This window comes from Ciconia boyciana, chromosome 2 (genome assembly GCF_034638445.1).
Source record: "Ciconia boyciana chromosome 2, ASM3463844v1, whole genome shotgun sequence".
Classification (NCBI taxonomy): Eukaryota; Metazoa; Chordata; class Aves; order Ciconiiformes; family Ciconiidae; genus Ciconia; species Ciconia boyciana.
The window spans coordinates 19,468,137-19,485,334 of NC_132935.1; positions in this window are offsets into that span (position 1 = coordinate 19,468,137).

Below are 17,198 nucleotides of genomic sequence, written 5' to 3' on the forward strand. Positions count from 1 at the left end.
GAATATAAAATCTGTACACACTAATATCCCAGCTAAGCAAGGGACCAAGTCTGTCCATTAATAGAATTTTCTCTTTAACACACACACACACAATAAAAATAATTTTGGAAAGCAGTTGTGATAGCCTCTACAATCAAAGTTCTTACAAGAGAACAATGTAGAACAGTACATACAAAAACCAGACTTACATGCAATCCGGTGTCTCCCTTTACCAGAAATTTTCCTCAGAACTTAGGGAAATCTAGTACTAGATCCAAATGGGAAGAAAGGGTATATCTACAGTATCTTTTGCAGCAAATGTATATTGACACTGTACTCACAGCTAACTAGACACTATCTCCAAAACAGAAGTTCTGTAGATATGGTTAGCACAGTGTTGGGCTTGAGCCACTCAGTCTTCCTGACAGGCAGCATGTATTTGCCAAAGCCTAGCTCTCTGCTTGTGCTTTTGAGCTGGAAATTCATTCATGTCTGACTGGATTGCAGTGGGGGCTGAATGAATGCACAGTGGTCTATGAAACATAGGGTAAGCAAACCCACCAGTGCCTCTGTCGCAGAAGGAGTGGGAGTGCACTTCACTCGTAAGAGAGAAGTAAAAATATAGTTTATTGATATAGAATAGGGAGTGAACAAAGTTCAGTGTGACTGTTTTAACAAGATTCAATGGCAACGTACACTTGATCATTTACTGCATAGAGGACAGGGTCAGACAAAACTGTCAGGGAGACCCTCCCATTGAGTCACGAGGTTCAGAAAGGATCCCCTTGCTTTCTAAACTCCTTCTCAGAGAGGAGTCTAGGCGCGGCTAGATCCAGTCCTAGCCCCAGACTTGGTCAACGGTTTATATCTAAAGGATTATATATGCACAATCAATCCTTTATATCACTTAGCTAACACTTCAAAGTTTAGCATGCTGTTAGTCACTTACTGAGGATCTGTTGCGGCAAGGAATCTCTCAACCTTGAGGAGTAACCTTGAGAGGCGTCCCTGCTCAAGAGGAGATCCTGGCGTGCAGCCCGCTGCCATGCAGAAGAGCTCAAAGAGCCCTGGGTTGTCCACTATTTAAGGAGTATGATGATTGATTTATGGTCATATTTGCATATCAGCAAGACGTCTGGATCACTGCTTCAGGCAGCCCTTGGCTACTTTGTTGCCATTGGTCTTCAAGGTCCAGCATAAGCTGGATGCAGCCATCAGGATGACTCCCACTGATGGTTACTGCTTGTGCGGGGAGCAGGGGGGAAGCACACCGCCACACACTCATAGCTTGAGGCTGGAAACCCTGAACTTCTGGCTCCCACAGGAGGCACCAGAACCCAGAACTAAACCCCTGCTGCATCTGAGAAAGGGTTTCTAGGGATAAATAAGGATTAAGGACAGGATTATCTCAAATCATACTCTTTTCTGGCCTTCACACTCAGACGAGCTACATTCTAGAAGCGATTGATGCCTCAAATTTTCTCTATAACCATTACTCATATTACTTAACATATATACTAATATTGTTAATACAACAATACTTAAGAAAGACTGTCTGATCTAAGACATGAATAACAAGATCAAATTATTTAAAATATAATAATAATTGTATTTGGAGAAATAAGACCTATCAAAAACCTGTTACATTAACTTTATGTAGGATTCTTGAGTTACACAGGCAAGGTTTCTTGCAACAACTAGTTCCTTATTACATTAAGAAATGTTAATACATAAATTGGTAAGGCAATGAGAAAAAAATGTATTCATTAACAACTAAGAATTATTTTGTAGGTGGAGAAAAAGGATTCATAATGAATACAATTCTACCAAATAGTTGACTCATTCTTATAAATGCCAAATTCATATTTTATTAATATAGTGTATAATTATGCATGCAAACTATCTTTACTTCACAATTGGACAATTTAATTTACGAAGGCTAGTTTTATGAAGCACTGAAGATAAAAGAATTCCATAAGCTAAACTCCCACGTTGATTTACATTAAGTTATGGATTGTAACTTCTTATAGACTATAATTCAAGCAAAAACAAACAAAAATCGGTTTGTCACAGAAAAACAGCCACAACAAAAAAAGAAGGAATACTGTGTCCATTTTTAAAAGTAAATTACCTGTATGTGATTTGGCTGCACTGGGGTCAGGTGGGATGGATGCCAGAGGAAAAGATGCAGTTCAGGAAGATTAGTCCCTTGTGATTTTCTTACTCCTGTAGGATTTAACTTCAAGATTTAAGTTGTACTTTATGTAGACAGTTGTAACTAGTGTTCAGTTTTGCAAAAAATTGCTAAAGGATGCTGCTATCAGATTTTTGCATATACACTAATTTTACTTCCAATTCCAAACCAGATATCCTCAAAATAAACATGTTTGTAAAAAAAAAAAAAACACAAACCAAAAACCCACACAAAAAGAAAAGAAAAAGAAAAGATAAATTTCAAAGACTGTTTTGAGTAACTATGAACACCTAATTTTTATTTATTGCACCATGTCAACAATATGCACCGTTACCCAATTATTTATTTGAGTATATGGTGTGCGGTATGAAGTGTTTACTTGGGTTCTAACCAGTTTTAAAGGGATTAAAGTGTAAAAAACCCAAAGGCATAGAAAATACAAATGCATCCTCTAGTGTTCTCCCACATAAGATTCATTTTAACTGCAGCACACTCCACATTATCCTTCTAAATGCCACTTCACCTGCTCTTCACAAGAAAGGGCGTCTACTTTGGTTCCAGTTGGAGGTGCACTTTTAAAGCAACTCTCCCCAGGGAACACATTTTATGCATGAAGCTAAGAATTTATCTGTAGCCTAATTAAAATCTTAACCTGAACAAAATCTAGCAAACAGCTATCTTTAGCCCTGTTAGAATGATATCAGTAGTTCAAATATAGAAAAGCCTCATTGGTAATAATACACTTATAAACTGTTATGCATGAGAACATACTAAGAGCTACCCTTTTTCTCTCATGTTGTTCTTGCACTTCCCATGTCCCTCTGGTCCTCTGCTCAATGGTACCAGACTTCTTCAAGCAGAGGGATAACAGGGTGCCGAAGTGAACTACCAGCATCCCAAGCTCTGTGCTGGGTGGGGTATGGTGTTCAAGGTGGGAGTGGGGGCATTCCTTTCTCCTTATGCTCAGGGCTATTTTCCAGATGTTTTCTTGCCTCTCGCTGGCTTCCAGCCCCATCTGGATGCTGCACCACAGCCTCCCCCAGCCCTGGGAGATACCACGGGCAACTGCCTGTCCCACAGTGACTGTCTGGTTTGTCCAGCTTCATCCATCTGCAGCTGTCACAGAGGCTTGGCTCAGGTCAAGCAATGGTCCTGTGGCCACCATATCACTGTCAGAGCAAGCTGGCACCAGCTCAGGCCCAGGCAAGCCCTCCCAAGCACTGGGTAGTGCCCAATTAGACAACTGTTGCCATTTAATAATAATGTGGCAGAAATCCTATTCATTGGGCTACATTTGACTTCCAAAATGTACATAGAAACAGTAAACGTTTTTTCTCCAGATAGGGTTGATATATAAGTGTGTATGTAAAAGTACGTATACATATACATGCTTTTGTCAACTTTCTTCATGATAAAAAATTGAGTAACGGGTAGAAAAATTCCATGGTTTAGGTCAGCCATGAAGAAATACCAAGGTATCAGTACAGTGCATCTTTAAGGAATATGAAATCAATAAATTCATGCAATCTCATTGATGTTTAATCTGGTTTTGGAGAATAAATCTGCCAGTCATCCGCAGAGTATTATCACTTCCGAAGATCTTAGAAAATCTTTAGCTGTGATCTTATTTTTCTTTAGCTCTGACACTCTTTTTTAGTCTTTGCATTGTATCCTTCAGCATCAGCCTGAGGTAAATTGATGTGCGCTTTTCAAGATGTGTACTTTTTTTGTTTTAGAGGCATGGCAGCAGGAGACACAGTATATAGCCAAAGAGTCCTGCTCTAGGAGGTAGACACGGAATCTTTGCAGGATAGTAAGCATTTGGTGACAGATAAAAACACAATAAATTTTACATAGAAAAGAAGGTCAATTCCAGATAAAATACAAACTTTTATATACCTCAGAAGAGCTGGAATTCTCCGTACAGAGTTTATCTTACTGTATTTTAGTGGCACAAATGGGCACAACTTTTCAGAAGCTATTTAGAAATTAAAAGAGTGAGATCATTTCTTCAGCTGTAAAATCACTAGGCATGAGAAAGTTTCTTGAATTGTATTTCAGATTTATATATTTTACAGAACTAGTACTAAGTGGCAAACCTTGAGTTATATCCCACGTTACCCTAGTATATTTTGAGTGGTTTGTCCACTTTATTTTTTAATAACTTCAACACACATTGCTGTAGTACATAGAAAGAAATATTCCATTTTTATCCAAGAGACATTCAATGTAACAATATAAAGTGTGTACTTTATTGCTATATCATTATTATTTTCCCTTTCTCCTCCTCTCCACCCACTTCTCACAATTTTTCCTACATAATTATGATTTAGAATGTCAATTCAGTCACAGATACTTGGTTTTTATAACCCATAATGTTTTGGAAGACAGAAACATTGTTCAAAAGTATTCAGGGAGATATATAAATCTTAATCTATGATTGTGTTACTACAGAAAATAACAGAAGACCATTACATACCATGTTCCTTCCATGGTTATGCCACGGTGGGGACTAAGTCCTTAGTTAATTGTTATTCAGCTGTCAATTACTGCTCTCAACTATCTCCAAGTATTTTTTCCTGGATTGTGGACTAATTGTGCCAGAAACAATGATGCACCAAGACTGGCTCCATGCAGAGGCAATTTGGATACAGCATGGATTTTTAATTAAGAGAGACAAATAAGTAGTATTCAAGGCTCGATTTGACCAGGAAACAAGACAGCCTCCTTTTACACAGTCTAGAATCTAAAGTTCCGTGCCAAGAGAAACCAAGCTGACTTCGCTAAACCTGGTCTGGTGTCCACATCACTTTCCTTAATTGCAGAAGTTTCCTGTTTTTCTGCACCATGCATCCTTGATTTATTCCATACAGATTCAGTGGTGTTTCTCATCTCCAGCTCAAACTGGCTTTTATGTGTCAAGGCTGCATCTTGCAGATCCATTTGGGTCTTTACACTCTGTTCCCAGAGCTCCATGTTATAGTAGGCGTTATTAGTTTTAAAATATTGTTATGAAAATATTCAGGACCAGCTCAGCACTGCTCCTAAACTAACAATGCCTTACCATGACCCTTTGGGAAGCTAGCTTAAAAAACACTTGAGTGGTCTCCTGTGGTCATCCAGATTTCAGCAAAAGAAGAACGGAGCTAATAAACCAAATCTGAAATTGTGCTGAGTTACAAGAGGGGGCAGGGGGCTCATTTAGCACATACTCAAAATGTGTGTCACTGATTTCTCCTCCACAGAGAAACTAAAGCACAGCACTGTGTAATTCCAGTATGACTCAACAGACAAACAACCCTGGGCCAATTGCTGTTGTAATATTTACTGAAAATGGGAAAATGCTTTCTATGACCTTCTTAAATATACCAACTATTTGAAATTTCATAGCAAAAATAATAAAATGGAAAAGCACTGAACAGAAATTAAATCAGTATGGTATCATAGATAACTATATGTTGTTTACGCAAGCATATATAAATCTATTATGAACTAATAGTAAATTAGGGAAATTTTACCAAAATAAATAAGGCAAGTAGATCATTAAAACATATACTTTCCACAGTGTGTGCCTGGCAACTACTTCCCACAACAAGAATAAGGATTCTGTTGTTCAGTGGGATTTCCTCTTGTAGGAGGCTTGTACTACTGCAATCATTTCCATTTACCTATAAAAGCAAATTTCCTCAAATTTCACAGTTCCTGAAATTCATATAGAGTAATCGTTGCAAAACATTCCAACAAATTACCTGTAATATAGAGTACAGCTGACAGCACAGAAAAGCTCATATTTAGCCAAAATGCCCATGAAAAATGATAAGGGACAGGTAATAGATGAAAGTTTCATCTTAAAGACATACAATATTAGTCTAATGTCTGAAGGCATGTGAATTCTGAGTATTCACACACACACCAGATCTCAAAATAATGATGCTAAACAGCTAAGATCATAGTTTTATATATGGAAAACCTGTAAAGCCTGTCCAGAATACCCATCAGAAAAAATATTACTAACCATAGTATTGGAAGAATAATCGGCATTATCTGCCTTTGACAGTACAAGGGCAATCGTATTTTACAGGTACTTAGGATAGTAAATGGATAGTAAAAGCAGGGCCAGATTTTCAAGGGATCTTAGTGTTATTCTTTATAGAATAGATTTTTGAAAATCTGAGTTCCCATTTAAACACCACACAGAAAAATGAAGAAAACAAAATACAAGGAAACTAATATAAAATACAGAAAGTTCATTTGTGATACTGTAGTCATACTTTTAAAGCAGCTGTTCTTAAGACAGCTGCTAATAATGTTTTAAACAGATGTTTTAAAAAAATCACTAAGTTTTGGCAGTGAAACAAGTTATGTCTCTAGAAGATCAGTTCCAAATTTTACATGATGAGTTTGGATTAAACGTCCATCTACACAGACTTCAAGACTGACACACACATACAGAGCCTAACATACTGTCCTGGTTTCGGCTGGGATAGAGTTAATTTTCTTCCTAGTAGCTGGTATAGTGCTGTGTTTTGGATTTTAGTATGAGAATAATATTAATAACACGCTGACTGGTCAAGGACTTTTCAGCTTCCCATGCTCTGCCAGGTGCACAAGAAGCTGGGAGGGGGCACAGCCAAGACAGTTGATCCAAACCGGCCAAAGGGCTATTCCATACCATATGATGTCATGCTCAGTATATAAACTGGGGGGAGTTGGCCAGCGGGTAGCAATTGCTGCTCAGGGACTGGCTGGGCATCGGTCAGCGGGTGGTGAGCGGTTTTATTGCTGGTTTTTTTCCCCCTTGGGTTTTGTTCCTCTCTCTCTCTCTTGTTGTTTTCCTTCTCATTACAATTTTTTTCTTTTATTATTATCCAATTATTAAACTGTTCTTATCTCAACCCACGAGTTTTCTTACTTTTGCTCTTCCGATTCTCTCCCCCATCCCACTGTGGGGGAGAGGGTGAGCAAGCAGCTGTGTGGTACTTAATTGCCGACTGGGGCTAAACCACAACACAGATGAAAAATAGTGTACAGAGTAACCAAGGCCTTAATTTAGGCAGTTTAAAGACAGATCAAAATATCTCCTAGCTGCAGTTAGACATATGCTTAAATACTAACCTGAACAAGGTACTTTTAGTATCTCCCAAGTTTCCATAATACTTAAAGCAAGCTTAAGCCTTTGTGCCTGAGATGCAATTCAATTCAGTCATCACAGGATTATCCATCAAAACATCTGAGACTGAGCCATTCAAAATTAGACCCGTTCATGATGCGAATTCTTTCTGAAGCAGGAATTCAGTTGATAGCACTGCCTCTCTAGCATGTAAAAGGACAACTACGAATTATCTTTTGATGCAATGACTCTAGTCAAAGGCAACCTGGCCTGGTGAAACAAACTATTCTAAAGTGCAAAAAATTCAATACCTTGCTCCCAGGTCTCTCACCATAATTGTTTTTAATGTTAACCTTTTCAAACAGAACTTCTATAGCAATAATCTATTTTAAGGCCTCAGGGCCATGGGATGACTAGTTAAGGGATCAGAAGCACAAGTAGTGTTCTCTTCTATCCTTCCAGTTGCAGGGAATGATGAGGAAAGAAACAGGAAGAGCCAGCAGATCAATACCTGGCTCTGAGCGTGGTGTCACCAGAAAAATTTTGGGGTTTTTGATCATGGATGGGTTTACACAACACCAGGCCTGCTGGCAACAGACGGCATACACCTCTCTCAAAGAGGGAAAAGGGTCTTTGCACAGGAGTTAGCAGGGTTCACTGAAAGAGCTTTAAACTAGATTTGAAGGGGGAAAGGGATAAAACCAGGCTCACTAGAGAGAAGCCTGGGGGCAGCATGCCAATGTTTGAGAGACAGTGTGCTAGCGAGGTCCTTCGATCTGCTATCTCAGTGGAGGTAGGGGATGGATATCCATGTGGCAGCAAAGACACAGAGGTTACTGATGTGTTAGAAACCACGCAAGCACCTGAGAATGGTCACATAGGAATTAGGGCTCCTCCCCCAGAAAAGGTGGGGGGATCAATAGCCCAACTGAAGTTCATCTACACCAATGCATGTAGCATGGGCAACAAACAGGAGGAGCTGGAAGCCGTTGTGCAGCTGGAAAACTATGATATAGTTGCCATCACAGAAACATGGTGGGATGACTCGCACAACTGGAGTACTGCAATGGATGGCTATAAACTACCTGAAAGGAGGTTGTAGTGAGGTGGATGTCGGTCTCTTTTCCCAAGTAACAAGTAATAGGATGAGAGGAAATGGCCTCAAATTGCGCCAGGGGAGGTTTAGATTGGATAGTAGGAAAAATGTCTTAATTGAAAGAGTTATCAAGCATTGGAACAGGCTGCCCAGGGAAGTGGTTGAGTCACCATCCCTGGAGGTATTTAAAAGATGGGTAGATGTGGCACTTAGGGACATGGTTTAGTGGTGGACTTGGCAGTGTTAGGTTAATGGTTGGGCTTGATGATCTTAAAGGTCTTTTCCAACCTAAATGATTCTATGATTCTATGAATCTATGATTCTAAAATATAGCCTTTTAGATAAGAAGCATGACTTCATAAGTTAGTCTTGCTCCTGAAGAAGGAAATTCAAATGAAAAAGTATATTCCTCTAAATGCATCAGCAGGACTGTAGTAGTTTCTCTGTGTTTTCCAGACTGGAAGATGAGAATCAGTGAAAATACATTTTTATTCAGGTGGTGTTCTCTTTGTATCTAGTTCTGGACTGCTTTTGTCTTATGTTACTAACAGTATTATTGCTGCTATACTACAGAACAATTCCTGGCCCTTCCTACATTCATATTCTTTTTGATTACTGGTGTTAGCTGGTGATTAGTGAGAGCTCTGAATTGGAGACCGTGGATGTAGTAAAGTCCTTAATTCAGGATACAAATTAGGAAACATTAAATGACAGAACCTAGAAAGGAGAGATCTGAAGTTGAGTTTGTTGAATCCAGAGCTTTACAAATTAAAACCTGACTTTGAGGATACTTTCATCAACAAACATATCCTATTTCCATGGTGGAAACTTTGGACTTCTCTTCTCTAGAGTTAAAGGTGGTATTCCATATGGAAGATGAGGTCTCAAACCTCAGGCTAAACTAACAAGAATTTCCTGTTTCAAAGGAACTTTCCCTGATTACCCATTTATTTTGATGTGATTTAATGGCTAAGCCCATAGAGCAAAAAACCACTGACTGATGGAAGAATTCCATGCAATAACAGGACAGTTTTCCACCCAGGTCTAGGGATTAGTGCTACCAGTTTAAACATGTCTTTAATGGAATAAAATTGAGTGTCATAATCATACGGTCAAAAGGAGCTTCATCTGCACAGCCAATATTGACAACCGAAATTAAGATTCCTGCTATCAAAAAAAGAAAGCATACATTTTGAACTTTTCCCCCCTTCTTAAGCATTTATATGACAAAATTGCCAAGAAAAGTGTTAAGACACTACGTATTAGGTATGCGGTACATTCTTTGTAGGTGCCACCCATAGTGACCCAAACAGTTCTAGGAAGAGGAAAAATGGAAGGAAAGGCGCCAGATGAAAGCAAATCTATTCTTTGTAAATGATGGGCAATTGTCTTGTAATAAATTCTATCATCTTTAAGTTCTTGTCTTTTTCAAAGTATAACCCTTGGCTTTTATTATTCCTCTCTGCTGTTATGTGCTGGCAATATTTACAAAACACAGTATATAAATTGTCCTCCTTGTTTTTAACACACTTACAAAAAATGATTTCAATGTTTTGAACAGATATTCATAACATCTGCCTTCTCTTCCAGTTTTCTGAATGACTCACCAATTTTATTCTACCTTTTTTTCTTTTTAAAGCATTGATAATTATAAAATGGTACCAACCACTGAAAAAAATATAAAGGCTTTGATATCTTTCTAAAAAAGAAAAGCACTATAAAGATATGGATGATTTTATGTGCTTTCAATACTTATGAGCATATATCGTAAATTCTGTAAGTTTAATAATGACCACATACAGAGTTAATGTCTATTCCAATAATGTTCACTTTCGTTATAACCATCACAAATTTAGACAAGATTAGTGATGCTGAGTTTCTAGGCAAAATATAAATATTTTCTAGTATGAAGGAACAAAAATAAGACATGAGATAAAGGTGACCCTCTGTATATCATTTATATGTGATATTCTGAAAGTTTTTTTAGAAGTTTCTTCATAACATATTATTAAGGGAAATAAATAACTGTGGGTAAGAAGCAAGCAGCTTTTCTGGATTAAACACAGACACACTAATCAAAGAGTTCTAATAAAAAAAGTTTCTAATAAAATAAAGTGAATAATGGAAAACTGAATTCAGTGGGACAAGCAGTCTGCACTTTCTGTAAAACACATAAGATGTTTGAGATAATCCCTGATGACATCCTATTAAAGGAAAACTAGGAATGGCAATGTCTGTGATCTCATTTCTCTGATGTCATAAATCCCTAAGGATTTGTGAGAAAAGTGAAAGACAAAAAGGAATTTTGAAAAGAAAGAATGAAAACATGAATTCCAGAAACCGTCAGGGGGAGAAGTTTTTTAAGCAGAGAAATTAAATTAACTCAAGTATCAAAATGATAATGTATTAAATAGTTATAGAAAACATTATTTCACATAAGATTCCAAAGAATAAACCTTGATCACTATTGCAAAATTAGTTGTGGATCCCAAAATCCAATAATGGACAAACACTGAGTTTATAGTTCTTTGTAAATTAAATTCTAACCCAGATTTTACTATATTTAACCATTCTTGTTAAGCTAATGTCTTGAATTGTAAATTAGAGCTATTTAAATTATCTTGAGCTAGAGTATCCATTATTCTATGCAGCACTGTGGTAATTGCTAAATAACAGTTGGAATTAAAATTCAGCAAGTAGTATTAAGCACTATTAAAAGTTATTAATACCAAGGTATCTATCTAGTATGTGCCTCTGAAATGTTGAGAGACTTGGAAAATTCAGTGTTCACAATGTCTCTTTATCATCTTATACTTTAGTGTAATGGATCATTAAAATGTACATAGGCCAAAACAAGGGAGGGGACAGGGAAATCTAGACTTAATGTGACTTTCTACAGAAAAAAGTATGTATTTTGTAAGAGTGAATTGCTTGACTGATTTCACTGCATAAATCCCTGCAAATATTCACTTTTTACATGAAAGAAAAAAAGTCACATAATACAATGATTCACAGTGCTCCCTACAGCTGTGCCAAAGCCAACTGATTTTCAAAGGGAGAACAGGGAAACTAGAATAACTCCCCTGAGTAATGGACAGCTAAAAGGGAAGAACTAGAAACACTCCCTGGCTGCCACTGTGTTCAGACCTTGGAAGAAATAATTGAGCCTCAAACTATCTTTCAGATGTCTGCAACATCTGCCTTGCAGTCAATACCATTTTCCCCAAGAGCAGAAATCTTTCTTTGGAAGTGAAATGCCTACACTGCCACAAGCAGACTGAGCAAGCAGTAAATTATTTTAGAAGTAAAGCTGAATAACATAGGCATTTATGTATTATACCTCTTAAGAACCTTGTTTCTCATCACAGGAGTGCTGCAGACCTATGTGGTGTTGTAGACATGCTGTTCGACACAGAAAGACACAAAACATCAGAGATTGTGCCTTGGCACTTCACTGCCACAGCTGTACAAATGTACTGTGCGACAGCATACACAGATGTGATACTTATTGATAGCTTAATGCCTTATGCGTGGTTGAAAGAAATTTGTTTTACCTGATATGTGATCCTATCAGACCGTATTAGCACAACAAAAGGTCCATAATGTTGCACCTAGAATTTTTTGTAAAAGCAGTCCCTAGAATGGCAATGTTATATTAAGTGTAATGCAGCTGGCTTCAGCCTCAGGGCTGAAGGAGACATCAAGAACAACATTCACTGTAGAATTCAGTGTGATTATTAATTCCTGCTCACTGGTTCCTGGACACCAGAGAAACAGGTCACTCAGAACTGCAGTGGAGAGATATAGTCCAAATAAAAATCTTCTGTAAACTCCTAATTATTTCAGTGAGCTCTAGATCACCCTCACAGACCTTCTGTGTGTATAAAATGTTTTTCTTTTAATGTTCCTATAATTTATTTAAAGACAAATGTCAATGAGGGGGAAAAGATGCACATTTACTTAGGACTATAAGGACACTTACAGTCACGATCATTGATTTAACAGAAATTTATGGATATACTTACTCAGTGGTAAAAGCTCTTATGAGTCATCATGTTACTTCATAAGTTGGAAACATTTTTAAGATATGACATTCATGCAATCAATAGCTAGTGATCAATGACAATTTAAGAATTTCTAAATCCACTGATGTCTTAGCTCTTGCATGATTAACCATAAGTTTGCAAGAGAAATTTTTTATCAAATCTTACTGGGGAAACATTATCAACTATTATACCGTAATTTATTTTTTTATATACTGCCTTTAAGGCATTCTAAGGGAAAGAAAATGCTCCTTTTAGATCTATGTAATATTCATCCTTAAAAATATTTTTTTCTTTTTTTTAATGTTAATGTAATACATAATAAAAATGCCAGATTGAGGATTCTGTAGACTTGAGAATTTTTTATATGAATAATTGGGAAGAAAATGCACGTTCTTGCATAAAATCTTTGATTTTTTAGGTCTGTTCAGAAGAAGTCTCTCCTCTGGTAGAGTAGGTGTGCTGGTTTTGGCTGGGGTAGAGTTAATTTTCTTCGTAGAAGCTAGTATGAAGCTATGCTTTGGATTCAGTATGAGAATAATGTTAATAACACACTGATGTTTTAGTTGTTGCTAAGTAGTGCTTACACTAAGTCAAGGACTTTTCAGCTTCTCATGCTCTACTGATTGAGAAGGCTGGAGATACACAAGAAGTTGGGAGGGGGCACAGCCAGGACAGCTGACCCCAACTGACCAAAGGGCTATTCCATACCATATGATGTCATGCTCAGCATATAAAGCTGGGGGAAGAAGAGGGAAGGGGGGGACATTTGGAGTGATGGCGTTTGTCTTCCCAAGTAACCGTTTACGCGTGATGGAGTCCTGCTTTCCTGAGATGGCTGAACACTGCCTGCCAATGGCAAGCACAGAATTAATTTCTTATTTTGCTTTGCTTTCACACGCAACTTTTGCTTTACCTATTAAACGGTCTTTATCTCAACCCACGAGTTTTCTCACTTTTACCCTTCCAATTCTCTGCCCCACCCCACTGGGAGGGACTGAGTGAGCGGATGTGTGGGGCTTAGTTGTCCATTGGGGTTAAACCACGACAGCAGGTCAACTTTTTCCAATGAAACTGTTTGAGACTTTGCTGAGCAGAAAGAAAACAAAACTAATAGGATTTTTTTAATTTTTTGAGAACATCACTTCCATCTGGCTTTCTTTTTGTTGCAATAGGATAAAGCAAAACCAGAATAATACAGTTTTAAAAGTCTTTGACCAAATGATGAATTTCATCACCCCTATTGTTTATATTGGCCACACTATTGATTACATGCTCCTTCTCTTTGATACTTTCAGGAACATACCTACTAAAATCAACAAATTGCTGTAAAGGGATCATCTGATCAGTCAGAATTAGAGAGTGACACCATTAGTGCCAGAATAGGCAGTTGACATCGATATATTGCTACGTGATGGACTGCCTTCACTGAGACTGCTTGAGTCTTCCCATTAGTTCATTTTGAAAAGCGCATAGCACACAAAGACACCTCAATGCCAGGGCTTTCAGGCGATGTTAATGTAGAATGAACTGAAACAAGTGGCCTAGAGACAGAAATATCTCAATTCATCAGTATATCATAAGCCACCTACTTATGATTGTATCTTTATTTTGAAGACAATAAAGTCTTCAATTTTTACAGAATAGATGTCTGAACTTCAGAGTGCCAGTCACTGCTCATCTATTGTATTTTTTTACACTTTAGCTCTTCTGCATGACACGGACTGTGCTCCCTATAGCATTAGTTACCTTCAGGTACAGTTTGATTACAAACTTAAACCAGACTTGAAGCCCATGCAAAGTACGGTAAAAAGACATAGTTAGAGGCATTTCTGACTGACATGCTTAACCACAGGTTTTTCAAAAATGCATCCTACTCCCAGTGTAGGCAGTGGGCTTTTACCACTACTTCCAATGGGAACTGGGTTTCACAGACACAAAGCTTCTTTTTACTTTTTAAGGTCAATTCTACAAATAGATAATAAAAAAAACCCCACAAAAAGTTCTGTCAGGTACGGAAAAAGACAAAGGGGAAGAACAAGTGTGCTTGCTGTCATACTGGATGGAGCTAATTAAACTTTTGCTACATTACTGGTTTTCTCTGCTGATTATTCATGCTGCAGTTAAAAAGATTACAGGTTATTCAACAGAACTGATAATCATTATTTCCTTTGTTATTAAATATGTATGCAGATATACTTCATAAAAAGCAGGAAAAAAGCAGCTGGACAAATATATATACTGTATTCAGTTTACAGCCTCATTTACAAGGGTAAACAAGGGTAAATTGTGGCCGTGACATGTACACAAGAATCAGGCTGGGGAAACAGCTCCAGGATATCCATCCTTGTAAATATACTTTTAATGTCTTACTTTGTTTGTTTAATATATTTTTTCCAAATATTCCTAAATATGTTTGATTTATATTTTATGATAATCCCTAAAGAGTACCCAAACAGATACCAAATTTTATTACTGCATATTATACTTTTATAATGATTATACCAGTATTTATACCAGATTCATTTTGTACTTACTTTCTAACCAAAGCTTCTCTCTCAAGTAACCCAAGAAATTCTAACAAAAAAAAGATGGGGTTTTGAGGAAGTAACATCAGGTAATATACAATTTTCTAAATTATTGTTGTGCTTGTCTTAAACTAATTTTTCTGGATCCTTGTTTTTCCTGCTTGTGTTCTCACAGAACTAAAAATCTGTTTATGAAAAACAATACTAGGTGCATGATCTAGCTCTGTGCACAACCAGATCGTGTGGATTCTCCTATTTGTCTGCCTACATAAAATAACCAAGAAGTATTAAAAACCCCAGCAGTCTGTAATGGCTACTGCATAGTTCTAGCTAAATATAACACATCACTTTCTCAGTGTCCACAAAGCAAAAACACTTTAGCCTACTACTTTATATATATAGCTGAATTGTAATGGCCAATTTACAAACCACAAGGACTATAGTTCTAAAATGCTTCCACTTAAGTACTCTGCAGCAGTGCTTGTCTGCTAGTCTGAAGAACACGCTTCCTTTTTGACATTATTTCTAATAACTAGGAATGAAAATGTTTTGTGACCTCAGAAATTTATGCTTCATTTAAAAGGTTTGCAAATTTTCTTTCTCCAAATCAAAACTGTTGTGCTCTTACAAATATTTTGAATGAAATCACATCTATCATGCTGGGATACACTTGAAAACTGATTGCAGTAAGCCAGAAAATTAATATGACAATCTAAATCTTAAGTTACTTTACCCTTAAGTCTTTCATCAATATATTTTTACAATCATCATCTGCCATATGACTACATCACTGGAAAAACAAGTAAGGAAAATGCATCTACAATTCATGGGACCTGAAAGGCTCTCAAAATCAGCCATTTCATTTGATTACTTAATGATTTCTGGATTATTGGAAACAACTTATTTATTCTTAAATGTCCAATCATATACTAAAAAATAATAATGGGGATAATATGAAATGTTTGAAGTAATCAATACAGAACATGTCCTGTAATTATAGCAAGGAAGAATTTGCTTAAGTGAGTCATATTGATAAATAAATGAACACTGCCTGGAAGCGGTCACCTTTTGTATAGAAAAAACAGAACTATGAGAATGCTCTGATATACTAATGAAAGTCTCCAGCCTCATAGTAAAAGCTGAACACCAGAAAATCTATACACAGACTTAATTTTTATGATCCTGAGCTTTTTCAAAGGTAAGTTATTTTCTACAGAGAAGAGACATCTGTAATAAGAAATAAACTACATAGGTTATTTTTCATAACTTAAAACTGCATATATTTCTGTATACAAAAGAATAAAAACTAAAATAGCATTAATCTCAATGTTATTATTGGAACTTAAAACAAAGGGGAAAATGCCAAACTGAAATACACGCTATCTGTAAATACGAAAAGTGTCATAATTCTGCAAGAAAATGCACAGGAAATCTGCCCTTTAACTCAACAAAAAATGTCATGATATTTGCAGGTTGGAGAAAATAACCTCTTTGACAAGAGCTATTTGACACATTGCTAAAACATGCAGTTTTAATGTTGCTTGCAGTGCCACTTCGGTCTCAAGCCATTATTAAACTATGGACTGCGCAAGCTAAAGCACCGACTTTCTGGGAACAATGATTCAGTGATGACAATGATGGCACAAACAGCACAATCACACTTACCTTCAGACCAGCAGTTGCCTGATACTAGCCTTTAAAGGATTCATCTGTCTTCCAAAATCTTCAGTGCAGATCTTTTATCCTTATGTGACATAAAATAAATCCTTAGGAAAAATTCCTTTGGCCTGAAATAAGAAGTTTTCATGAGAAAACCGTCAGGGTTTGGAGAAGAGTTATACCTCTAGTGTGATAAAAACTGATAGTCTATGACTCCTCTTACAGTTAAAACCACGGATGGAATACACCTATGGATAGCTTTTCTATACCTGTGTCCAATTGTTCCTCTCTATTTCAATCCACAGTTATTTATGTGTGGGCAGAAACCATTCTCTCAGACTTAAAAATGCTGCTCTTATATGATGCAACATTCATTAGATTTGACTTCAGTCTGAAGTGGAGTTGTTTTCAAGAATTACAAAATACTTGAGCTACTCATACATGTAAGAACTACAGAAGTATTAGAATTTAAGAAAGTCCAAGAAGAAAAAAAAAAAAGGTAATGTCCTGCTCTTAGGACAGAATTGTACTTGTACCACTCCTGAAAGATGTTTAGCCAATTTGTTTTCAAAGAACGCCACATCTGGAG